Genomic DNA, 12,975 nt, shown 5'->3' on the forward strand with positions numbered 1-12,975 from the left:
AAATTACAAGAGCTGTTCAATGGCTTTCCTCTCTTCCACGGCCCACTTGGCCTCTTCAATACCACCATGAAAGCCAAAGTTCAAACTGTGCAGACCCCCAGCTGCCGCAGCACCAAGAGACAAAAATTACTGAGACCTAGGCCTACCCTGGAGCATCTCCTTGGCGGTTACTAGGGTCACTTCTACTCATAGTCGCATGGAAAAATAAGGGTGAGCTGGCTACAATCCAATCCGAGGTGGGGGGAAAGAGATTTGCTACAATGACTATATGAACGAGAACTGCATATCATTTTCATCTATGGAAAGTAACAAAAACTTTAAAAAGCTATAATGCTTAGTAGTGGTGCTGAGGTGGTGAGATGCCACGCTCATATGCTGCTGATGGGCTGTAAACTGTACAGGACTGGGAGGCGGGGAGCAATTACGTTGTATCTACTGAGAGCCTATAAAAATACTGAGCTCCCACACCTTAGGATTTATACTAAGGAAAACACGAAATCCAGAGAAGTTTATGAACACAAAGATATTCGTGGCAGTGTTCTTTAGAATGGTTTTCCTGTATCTCCAGGTTTTCAGGGCTTCTTTTTTTATTGTTGCTTTTTGACAGGAAAGTAGGACTTATTGGTGGACGTGATTAAGGAGGGGACAACGCCAAGGCTGTCATGAGCGCAGGGCCTACCGTTTGCCCAGCCAGCCATGACTAAAGAGGTATTTGATCCCACAGCCATCTGGGATGAGCTGCTTTTCTGACACCATGTGTTCAAATGTATCTGCATTGAACTTAGCAAATCCCTACTTCTTGGAGATGTGGATCTTCTGGCAGCCAGGGAACTTGAATTTGGCCCTGCAGAGGGCCTCAATCACATGCTCCTTGTTCTGCAGCTTGGTGCGGATAGATATCATGATTGGCCGATGTGGGCCCTGGCCGCTGTGCCCTGGGGCTTTCCCAAGGCACCACACATCCCTGTCTGGAGCTTAGACTGAGGACAGCATGCCCAGTCACGAATGTCCACTGGAAAGAGTTGTCTTCAAGATCCCTTAGGGCAACCTATGCAGACAACTGGCTGCATACACTACCAGGGAGGCTGCTGTTTGCAGCCCCTGCACAGTGGATCCCATAGGGAAAAGAACACAGTCGGCTTAATTGGCTGCAAAAGGGCTTCTTTTTCTGTTTATGTGTTTCATACACCAATGGCCTATGACTGTCAGGCTCATCAATGGCTGTGCCCCTACTCCTCATGCTAGCAGGATATGGGCCCAGTTTCGGCCGAGGCTGTATTTCTGCTGCAGAGTAGACCTTCTTGGGCACATCTGATAAACCAATAGGACACGCTTGCCCATGACTCTCCCCAAAGAGATACCGTATCCAACAGGGAAAAGGCAGCAGGCCCACTCAAGTCTGCACAGGGACTGAAACTCAGGGGTCAGAGGTCAGAGGGGAGGGGTGAGTTCAAGTCCTGCGTGAATCCCAGGCAGAGACGAGGCTATTTCACCGGAACCTTTGAATGACGTTGGTACTAAATGCTCCTCCACTCTGAGGACTGTATCTCACAGCGCTCCACAGAGTACGACATGAGGCCTTTGCCTCACTTCCCCATAGGGCTTAGCATGCTTCTGCCCTGGCAGGTGGCTCGGCAATGGGTCCCAGGCTCCTCCACTCCCAGCCTGGAGGCCTCAAGTGTCTGATGTCGACATTCACGAGCACCTAGAGGGTTTCTGTTCGGACTCCCAGAAAGAAAGAAGAGACTGGAGGCCCTTCAGGTATGCATGAAAGCTGACAGTCACCCGGGGAAAAAACAGTAGCAAAACATTCCAACTCTAGGAGTTTTACTATCTCCAAAATATTTTTATGACCCTCTTTTCATTTGGCTCTTCCAGCAAGGAGTTCTTCCTTTCAGTTAAGGAAACTGAGGCCCGGAGGCCACCTTCTTTGCTGAAGACCATCCTTGTGACCATCCACATAGCCCAGCGTCTCTGCTTTATTTTGGTACACCACAGTGGACTTTAGGCTCCCCAGGTGGCTCAGTTGTAAAGAATTCACCTACCTCTACAGGAGACACAGGTTGAATTCCTAGGTCAGGAAGATCCCCTGGAGGAGGAAATGGCAACCCACTCCAGGATTCTTGTCTGGGAAATCCCATGGACAGAGAAGCCTGGTGGGTTTCAGGGTCACAAAGAGTCAGACACAACTGAGCATGCATGCATGCAAGGGACTTTATCCTGGATCCAGCCTTAGGGGAGAGGTTCAGAAAGATGTTGCAACCTTCAGCCTAGGTCTGATTCAGGGAGAGAAAGAAACTCTTTTTGAGCCTTTACTAAGTATATTATGTTTTTAAAATCTCATAACAGTCTTCTAAGGTAACAGACACTTAGAGAGCACTTACTAAATCTCAGACACTGCCCAGAGTACCTTATACATATTAAGTCTTCTGACCCTTCACCATCCCTAGAGGTGGTTAGAGCAAGTACGATCACCCTGATGAGGAAACGAGGCCCAGAAAGGTCAAGTAAATTGCCCACATGGCTCACAAGAGGTAGAGCCAAGATTTAAACCTGGCATTTGTTCCCTGAGGCCAAGATTAATCCAGATTTATAGATGAGGAAATTGAAGCTCAGAAGCTCATTTGATATGTCCCAGTTGGGAAATAGCAGGGTCAAGAGTCAAATTCAGAATTTCTTGCTTCTCGTTCACAGTGCTTCACAGGTCCGCTTTCAGTGGACCAATGAGCAAGGCAGCTTGCTTTCTCTTCTCTTTTACCACCAGTGCTTTCTCTTCTCCCTCCTTGCCTCTGCACCACCCAGCTGCCTATGCACAACAGTCTTTGAATACAAAACGCATACCTATAGACATGTAATCAACCGCACAAACCTATAGCCAAACACTTACACAATCAAACTACCAAAACAAACAAACAAACAAAAACACAAAGGAAAAATTTTGAAAACAAAGAAAATAATAACATATTTCATGTTGTTTTTGTTCAGTCACTAAGTCATGTCTGACTCTGCAAACCCGTGAACTATAGCACACCAGGCTTCCCTGTCCTTCACTATTTCCCAGAGTTGGCTCAAACTCATGTCCATTCAGTCGGTGATGCCATCCAACCATCTCAACCTCTGTCGCTGCCTTCTCCTCTCACCCTCAATCTTTTCGAGCATCAGGGTCTTTTTCAGTGAGTTGGCTCTTTGCATCAGGTGGCCAAAGTATTAGAGCTTCAGCATCAGTCCTTCCCATGAATATTCAGGACTGATTTCCTTTAGGATGGACTGGTTTGATCTCCTTACTATCCAAGGGACTCTCAAGAGTCTTATTCTAGAATCACAGTTCGAAAGCATCAATTCTTCAGTGCTCCCCCTTCTTTAACATACTTCATACTGAGGAGCAATGTTTTGTGTGTGTATGTGTGTATAAAACTGACTTTTCATCAGAAAGAATGGAGGCCAGGAAACAGTGGAACAATATCTTTAAAGCACAGAGGAAAAATTCTGTCAACTCAGAATTTTATATCCAGTGAAAATATCTTTCAAAAATGAAAGTGAAACAAAGACATTTTCAGATACATGAAAAACAAGGGAATTCCTCACCAGGAGACTCATCCAAAAGAAATGCTAAAGGAAGTTCTTCAGATATGTGTTCATGCTCAATTGTGTCTGACTCTCTGTGACTCCATAGACTGTAGCCTCCAGGGTCCTCTGTCCATGGGATTTCCCAGGCAAGAATACTGGAGTGGGTTGCCATTTCCTCCTCTTGGGGATCTCCCCCACCCAGAGATTGAATCCATGTCTCTTGTGTCTCTTGCCTCGGCAGGAGGACTCTTTACCACTGTGCCACGTGGGAAGCCTAAGTTCTTCAGAAGGAAGAAAGAGCAAAGCAAGGAACAGAGAACAAAGGAATAGGCAAACTTGGGTAAATACAAAAAGCTATTTCCCTTTTCTTTTATAAAGTTTTTTTTTTCTCCTGCTTGTTTGTTTTTTGGGGACTGTGCCTTTGGATTGTGGGATCTTAGTTCCCAACCAGGGGTTGAACCCGGGTCCTTGGCAGTGAAAGCACAGAGTCCTAACCACTGGGCCACCAGGGAATTCCCCATTCCCCTTTTCTTAAGACGCATGTGACTGGGTAAAGCAACAGTGTAACAGTAAATTGTGGGTTTGCAGTGTACGCAGACGTGATACATAGGACAACTGTGGTGGGGTCATGGTCAATGGGCCAATAGAGTTGCAAGGTTTTGATGTTTCATGAGAGTACAGGTAGTCCGTCAGGAAGTGGTAGGGTAAAGGATGACTAATGCCCAGATCCCATCCTCTTTCTTCTACATCAGACAAGAAAAGTAAGTGGGTAGGAAGAGAAAATTGACCGGGGAGAGAATGGCTGCCTCAAGCAGCTTCGGGGGTGAACAGCTGCTGAACCCGGGGGATTCCCAGCCCTCAAAGTCTAGACCAGTGAATGATAGGCCCCCATGTGCCTGGGCAGGGAAGGGGCCCCAGGGAGGGGGTCTGTCAGCCCCTGTGTCTGAGCAGATGCACCTGGGATAAGGTGTCCTCCAGAGAGAATAGGGAGGTTCCTGTGGCCACAGTGAATCCCACCCCTGACCAGGGGCTGGCTAACTCTCCACAGGCGGCACCTCGCCAGCTATCCAGGCTTGCTGAGCCTCTGCAGAAGACCTAGACAAAGTATTGGGGGAGCTGGGGTGGGGTATGGGTGTTCCTCCAGCACCCTGGAGTCAGCCTTGTAGACTGTAGGAAGCCTGTTCCCTGCTCCCTTCATACAATATACTGAGGTGGAGCCCAAAGCCCAGACTTTGGGCTCATCACCCCAGAACCAGCCCTGCCACGCCAGCTCAGCAACACCCACAGAGCTGGGTGCCCCTCCCAACCCCCCCCCCCCCCCCCGCCCAGTGTCTAAGCTCCAGCTCCAGGGCCCCCTCCAAGCTCCTAGACTCTGGTACCCCAGCCTCTTCCCAGGAGGTGAAAGCTGCTTTCTATAGTTCTTTTCTTCAGGTTTCTTTTTCTGCTTAATATAAATACTTATATTAAATTTCCTCTGAAGAAATTCTGCCATGATTTCTGTCTTCCTGCCAGACTCCTGCTGATATGGAAAGAAACAAACGTGCTCCTCCCAGAAGCCTGACATGGCCCACAGGAGGCAGCGTGGACCAGAGGGAAAGGTTTGGCTTTGGGCTCTGATGGTCCCAAGTTCAAATCCCAGCTCTGCTTTCATTCCCCAAGTGACTCCAGGCAAGCCTCAGCTTCTGGAACTTTCTCTGAGCCTGAGTTTCCTCACTTGAAAATAGGGTTGATAGCACAAGCCTGATCTATCATTCTGTCTGGGTACAAGAGACAAAAATCACAATTTGAAGTAGATTAAGCAAATGGGAGAAACTATGGTGGAAAGTTTCTAGAAAATAATCATCAAGTGCAAAGGGTGAGAAGGCAGGGATACAGCCTGCTCACATCCGACTGGAAACAGGAACTCAGGTGCATTAAGGCTTTCTCTCTGCCTCTGAGACTGCTCCTCGGTTTGTGGAGCTGATCCTTCACCACAGACCCAGGTTCCCATGTGACAGAGGAAAATGGCCTCCAAGTAGCCTTCAGACTCTCGCCCTTACAGCTCTGCCTACAGAAGAAAGGGCTCCTCCTGACTGAATCCAGCTCGGTAGTTTCCAGGGAAGGGCTCCAACTGGCCAGGGTGGGTCACTGTGGCCTTGAAGCAGGGTCATATAAGGGATGACATCTGTCGGTCAGCTATGTCATATCCGGGTCTTACATATCCAGGTCAGCCATTTCTAGGATGACTATCCCCATTTTACAGATGAACAAACAGAGGCTCAGAGAGGAAGGAGCCTGACCACAGTCATGTGGCTTTCATCTAAGTGCCAATGCTGCATATTAGGTCACTAAAAGCATATTATTAGAAGCTTTGCAAGTTTCACAGAAAGCAGCTGGCTGGGAGTGAATGAGGTTGTTCAGAAGGTGAAGAAGCCCACATTGGCTTCATGCCCACAACAACCCTGGGCACGGGCAGGGGTAGGCAAATAAACTGGGAGAGTCCAGCTTCCTCCAGGGGAGTGGGTGGTGGTATTGGCCCCATTTGAAAAAGAGAAGAAAATGAAGGTTCAGAGAGGTTCGGTATCCAACTCCAGGTTCCACAGCTCAGAAGCAGGGCTGGGGTTCTAACCTGAGCCTCGTGGCTTCTCTGTATCACCCATCACAGCATCGGTGTGCCCAGGCCCCTTGGGAAACGTCGTCTTAGTGGATGGACTCAGGACTGAATGACCTGCTTTGGCTTCGTGTGCTCTGGTCTTAGATGCTGGCAGAATACAGGTCCTTGTGGGATTGTGACATTTGAAAAAATGTGGGGAAAGGGTGCAGAGAAGCGAAAAATGATGATTAAGGGACAAAAAGGGTCATCTGGGGAAAGATAAAGACAGCTGGGACTGTGTTGCTAGGAGAGGAGGCCCAGAGAGACCGTGGCTGAGGTCCAAGCTCGCTGGCAAAGGTCGGTACTGTTGGCCGTAGGGCTCCCCGGGCTCCATGAGCCACCCCTCGGCAAGCCTGCTGCAGTCTCGCCAGGCCTCCCACTCACCGGACACAGTCCTATTTCATGCTCAGGGTGATGCGACCTCTGAATGAAGAGGGCCCAGCCCTCCAGGCGGCCATTGTTAGGAGCAGTTACCCCCAGCCACTGGCCCACAGGCAGGCCAAGAAGTCACAATGCTTATGAGATTCCGGGGAGCTGAAAGCCCTCACCTGTCCCACCCCTCAACAGTCTGAGGTTGCTTCCTGATTCATTCCTTTGGCAAAGACACAGAAGGCTGGCCTGAGAATACAAGTACACAAGGTCGTAATCAGCCAGCAGTAAGCAGCCTGGCTCCAGGTTGGGCTTTGCTCCAGGTTTTTTGAGGGACCCTTTCAGTCACTTTCTCTTTCTAGGGCTCAGTTTTCTCACAGGTCAAGGGAGCAGACCAGCTCCATGACTGTGAGAATAAAAAGTGGAAATGAAGACTCACTTTAACACCCAGGTGACAAGGCTGCCAACAGAGGGTGGGAGCTCAAGAGAAAAGAATAATAAGAGACAAGGCCAGAATTCATAGAGCAGGCAAAGCCCACTGGTCCAGAGAAGGTGCCCCTTGGAGAGAGTCTGGACACCTCATCTCTGCAGGGTCAAGTCCAGACCCTCCTCTTGACCTCATGACCTGACTCTGGCTTTTCTCCAGCCCTCTTCTCTGACTGACCCTTCAACCACACTAAATTACTTACAGTTTCCCAAATATGTCACTATTTCCTGTCTCCATGCCTTTGCAAAAACTGTTTTCTTGACCAAAAAAACCTTTCCCACCCCTACCCAAACCTTGTCCTCCTGGGAAACTCCTAGGCATCCCTCAAAACCCACTTCAGTCACCTCCTCTGTAAAGTCCTCCTGTTCCTTAGCAGTGGACCCTCCTTGCCCCATTCACCAGGGTTGACTGCCCCTTTTTCTTGGTTTACTGTTGTACTCAACACTTTTTCTCAGCCCTCATCTGTGGATCTGCTGCATCTGAATCACCACAGGAGTGATTTCAAGATATTCAAGCCCAGGCCCCACTCCATGAGAATTTGACTCAGGGAATCTGGGGTGGGACCAGGTATCAGAAACTTAAGTTGAAGCCCCAGGCGCTTGTCATGCTCAACCAGGTGTGGGGATCACTGGGGTGTGTCCCTTGAAAGCAAGGCTTTTCCTATTTACTAGGGCCCCGCTCAGAGGAGCGCTCAGTGAGTGAGAAAAGAAGGAAAGAAAGAAATAAGGAAATGAAGCGGAAGGAGGAAGGAAGGGGGAGCAAGGAGGGAGGAAAAATGGTGAGCAGTGAGAGGAATAGAAAGATAGAAATAGAAATAGGAATAGAAAGAGCATGGGACTTCCCTGGTGGTCCAGTGGTTAAGAACCCACCTGCCAATGTAGGGGACATGGGCTCCATGCCTGGTCCAGAAGATCCCACATGCCATGGAGCAACTAAGCGCATGTACTTCAATTACTGAGCCCCCATGCTGCAACTACTGAAGCCTGTGTGCCTAGAGCCTGTGCTCGGCAAGAAAAGAAGCGACTGTAATGAGAAGCCTGAGCACCACAATAAAGAGTAGCCCCCACTTGCCACAACTAGAGAAAGCCCACACACAGCAACGAAGACCAAGTGCAGCCATAAATAAATTAAAAAAAAAAAAAGCTGAGCATGATTCAGGGGATGAGCAGGAAGGGGCAGGAAGCAGGGGAACTCAGAGGCAATTCTCCTGGACCACTTCTATATCACACTTTGCTGAATGTTGGCACAGAATCCGATTCTGGAGTCAGACCTGTGTGAGTCTTGGTTCCTGCACTCACCAGTGGTGTGTGCCTTAACAACTCACTCAGCCTGTCTGTCTGCTCTGCCTGCTGGTGGTAAGAGCTGCATCTGCCTCACTGATGATTGGAGGACCCAGGGACCTCTCAGGGTCAGCACTTTTCAAGCACTGTTGTGTATGAGAACCATCTAGGGATCTTGTGAAACTGCAGATTCTGACTCGGTATGTCTGTAATTTAAATGACCTTCCAAGCGGCATTGGCACTGCTGCTCTGGGGACCAACTCTGAGTAGCAAGGACCTGGATCAGAAGTCAGATCATTCTTCTGCTGTTATGCTGCAGCCTGGATGGGAGGGGAGTTGGGGGGGGGATGGATACATGTGCATGTATGGCTGAGTCCCTTTGCTGTCCATCTGAATCTATCACAACACTGTTAATCTCTCATGTCCAACTCTAGTGGACTATGCTGTCCATGGAATTCTCCAGGCCAGAAATCTGGAGTGGGTAGCCGTTCCCTTCTCCGTGGGATCGTCCCAACTCAGGGATAGAACCCAGATCTCCCGCATTGCAGGAAGATTCTTACCAGCTGAGCCAAAGGGAAGCCCAAGAATACTGGAGTGGGTAGCCTATCTCTTCCCCAGTGGCTCTTCCTGTCTCCTGCATTGCAGGTGGATTCCTTACCAGCTGAGCTACAAGGGAAGCCCTGTTGTTAATCTCCACTCCAATGTAAAATAAAAAGTTAAAAAAAAAAAGAAGTCTGATCAGTTCCCTTTCAGGGCACCAACTTGCTCCTATGCAACAGGATGGGAATGAGGCCCGGGGGCCCCCTCCACTGAGCACTGGGTGTGTACTCCAGGCTTCATGCTAAGTTGAGCCACACCCCACCTCACTGAGCAAAGAGAGGCCCCTGTGTTTTCAGAACCTCAGCAACAGCGATCATACATTACCTGCACCACACTGTATGAGTTTCCTGTGGCTGCTGTGACAAAGTGCCACAAACTCAGTGCATTCAATGACACAAACCATCTTTCAGTTCTGGAGATCAGAAGTGTGAAATGAACCTCAGGGGGCTCAAGTAAAGGATTTGGCGAGCTGGTTCCTTCTAGAAGTTCCAGGGGAGAATCGGTTCCTTGACTCATCCAGCTTCTAGACGCCGCTGGAAGGCAGCAGTGGCCACATGGCTCCAATCTTTGCCTGTTGTCACATCACTGCCTGTGCTCTCTGACCTCTTGTCTTCTTATTGATATAAGGATCCCTCAGTGTTGACATGAACCCACCCAGATAAGCCAGGGTAATCTCCCCATGCCAAGATCCTTAACTTTATCATACCTGCAAAGTCCGTTTAACCATGGAAGGTAACATACTCACAGTTCTGGGGGTTGGGAGGTGGACATCTTTAGGGGCTGCTATTCTGCCTGAGTCAGACCCTGACAGTAGCTCCCAGACTGCTCATCACCACCAGGGAACAAACTGGTTTTCATGGCCCCTTCAAAGTCCAGGCTCTGAGCTGCCAGCAGTGGCCAGTGAGAGTGACTCCTCCCACTGGCCACTCATTGGCGTGACCTGCAACGTCCCATGCACCGACCTTCTGAGTGTTAGAGGCTGAAGGAGCAGGACAAAGGTCATGGTGTCCCCTCCAGCCCCAACCACGTGCTCGCCATAAAACGCAGTGCTTGTAAGAGCTAGGCCAGAGGTGACCTCTCGGTGCCAAAGGAGGGCACTGGATGAGGGCCAGACAGAAATGGGCGGGGCCCTGGCCAAGGAGGCAGGACGGATAGTCTTCAAAAAGGAGAAGAGAGCCGACAAAGTCCAGCCCTACTTTTCCCTAAAACTGTTATTCCCTTGCCCCCACGGACCTGGCCACGTGAGTGCAAGCTGAGCCGGACTCCCTGGATGGTTGCATGCTCTGAGCCCATTCAAGGGTCTTTAGAGTGAAGAGAGTGACAGGTTCCCATTTCTGTCAAGTGTCCAGGTCAGAGGGTGAACCTACAGGGCAAATGGAGCCACCCCATTGGCCTGTCCACCATCTCTCTCCACGGGCCTGCAGAGAGGTGACTAACCACCCGGATTTCCCAGGGACTGAGGGCTTCCCTGGGAGAGCGAGGACAAGTCAGCCACGCTATCTGTAGGACAGCTACACAAACCCCAGAAGCGGGCTTGGCTGCCATCTGCCCTCCAGCCCCAGCCGTGCTGGCAGGCTCCTGACCCTGTCAGCTGGCGAGGTTCATAGCTGTTAAGAAAGACTATCCGTGTGAAGCAATGTCTGTGGGTGACAGGTGGACCTCAGGGGCCCTCTCCTTCAGGGCTGCTGAGTCATACAGGCTCAAGGTCTGGGAAATTCAGGAGCTTGACTTTTCTCAAGTCACTAGAGTGTAGAGGTGGAGCTCAGGCTGGAAGGAAGGGGATGAGGAACAAGACCCCAGACTTAAGTCTCCACTGCCCATTCAGAAGCTACAGTGATGCCTTTCCAGGGTCGAGGCCATGCTGCTGGGAGGGTGTGTGGTGTGGGAGGACACGGGAGGCTGGGGCCAGACAGACTCTGGCTTCTCTGCTTCCCAACAGAGAGCCTCTGAGCCAGCCCCCTAGCATCTCTGAGCTTTGGTTTTCTCCCTAGTGGAAAGGGGTTAATGAGACATAGTGCAGAGTTAGATGAGCCGTAAACAACCAACATGAACCTGCCTAATATCCCAGAGGGGGCTCCTGTCCTGAGGCCCAGATCAAGGTCAATAGGAAAGCAAATTAGCAACCAGAGGCTGCCTGGTGAGCCTTGAACTGAAACAAAGGGAGCAGACAAACCCAGAGCCCTGGACTCAAGGCCCTTCCCTCCACTGGACATACTTCTCCCCCGTCCCCTGGCACTCCTATCCTTCTAGCATGACCTCATGCTGGCTGCGTTACAGATGAATCAGATTCTGGTTCCATCATATGACACGCGGACACTCTGCTAGGTTTTCAAAGGTTTTTTAAATCTAAGTGATCTCATCTGGCCATTCCAGCAACCATTTGGGGGTGGGGGTAGATGATACTCTCCCTACTTTACAGATGTGGAAACTGAGGCTTGGAGAGGTTGAGGAAGTCATATGGATTCAGGCCAACGTCTCCAGACTCACAATTCCATGTTTTCCCCACTGAAGCAGAGCCTGTGAGGGCAGTCACATGAACGGGGTATCCCCCTGAAGAAAATATAGCGCAGCCACCGCTCTAGCAGACAGCATCTGGAAGCTTCACCGTCTTCTGGGTAACTTCACTTGACTATAGAAGATTCTTTTCTTAAGACTATGGTCCTTCTTATTCCTGGCTCAGCTACCGAGAGATAACGTCCTTGTTCTTGTGCCTAGCTGGCCCTCCCACAATCCCTCACCCCAGACACTGTGAGCCAACTCCCCTCCATTGCTAAAAATGGAAGTGACAACTCCAACTTCCTTTTATGAGAGAAAAGGAAATTTATCAGACTTGAGCAGAAAAGGATACATCCTGATAGGAGTATGATGCGTGTCAACTACAGTCATGGGGAACTGCCCAGTCGTGTGACTGGCTGTGCTGGCCTAAATCACATAGCCCACTTCTGCTATGCCAGGACTGCCACCCACCCCAGGAAAAAAAAAAAAAAGCCCTGGCATCCTTGGGAATCCAGCCAGAGAAGGGGTCAGGGGATAGGGCTCTAGAACTTGTCCCCTGATGGAAGGCTCAGAAATTTGCTTACTGACTTATAAAGTGGGAGATTTTGAAGCCCAGAATTGACCGGAACTTTGACCTTTATCACTGGATGTGGCTGCGAATTTGACCAGCCTCAGAGGTGGGGAAGGAAGCGGGGGAAGGCAATGGTACTGTGCAAAGCAGGGGAGAAGGAAATCTCAGCCTCAGAGAGGTACAGCCAGTGATGGTCACTACTGCACTCCTGCTGGTCAGGAAGACCTGGAAACTGCCTACCCTGCTCATCAATAAAGGAAACATTACAGACTGTAACAGCCTCACCTTTCCAAAGAAGTCTCTGCACTGTTTTTTTTTTTTTTTTAATGAGGACAGTATAGAGGTTCCTCAAAAAATTAAAAATTGAGCTATAATATTCAATTTTTTGAAAATATTCAGTAATCCTACCCCTGGGTATTTATCCGAAGAAAGCAAAGACACTAATTCAAAAAGATATTGCTTCTCTGTGGTCTCTGCAGCATTATTTGCAATAGCCACAATACAGAAACAACCTACATGTCCATCAATGGATGCACGGACAAAGAAAATGTGATATACACACACCCACACACACAACGGATAATTATTTAGCTATAAAAAAGAAGGAAAAGCTTGTCATTTGGGACACCATGGATGGACCTTAAAGCCATTATGCTAAGGAAAATAAGTCAGACAGAGAAAGGCACATACCATATGATCTCATTTATATGTGAAATCTAAAATAAACTGAACTCATAGATGCAGAGAATGGACTGGTGGTTGCCAAAGATAAGGGAGTGGGGGTAGGCAGAATAGATGAAGGGAGTCAAAAGGTACAAACTTCCAGTTATAAGACAAATAAATTACGGGAATATAATGTACAGCATGATGACTCTAATAATACTATATTACATTATTTAAAAGTTGCTATGAGAATAAATCCTAGCCATTCTCATCACCATACACACACAAAAAATGTAATTATGTATGGTGA

The 12,975-nt window shown here is 49.1% G+C and overlaps 1 non-coding gene across 1 annotated transcript; it reads right to left on the reverse strand.

Moving 5' to 3' along the window:
* Positions 1-1,020: 1,020 nt before the first annotated feature.
* Positions 1,021-1,154, reverse strand: LOC136150417 (small nucleolar RNA SNORA70). The gene has a single exon (XR_010659844.1). It is a non-coding gene; the product is annotated as a small nucleolar RNA SNORA70 (small nucleolar RNA).
* Between the last annotated feature and the right edge of the window lie 11,821 nt (positions 1,155-12,975).

Source organism: Muntiacus reevesi, chromosome 18 (assembly GCF_963930625.1).
Source record: "Muntiacus reevesi chromosome 18, mMunRee1.1, whole genome shotgun sequence".
NCBI classification, from domain to species: domain Eukaryota; kingdom Metazoa; phylum Chordata; class Mammalia; order Artiodactyla; family Cervidae; genus Muntiacus; species Muntiacus reevesi.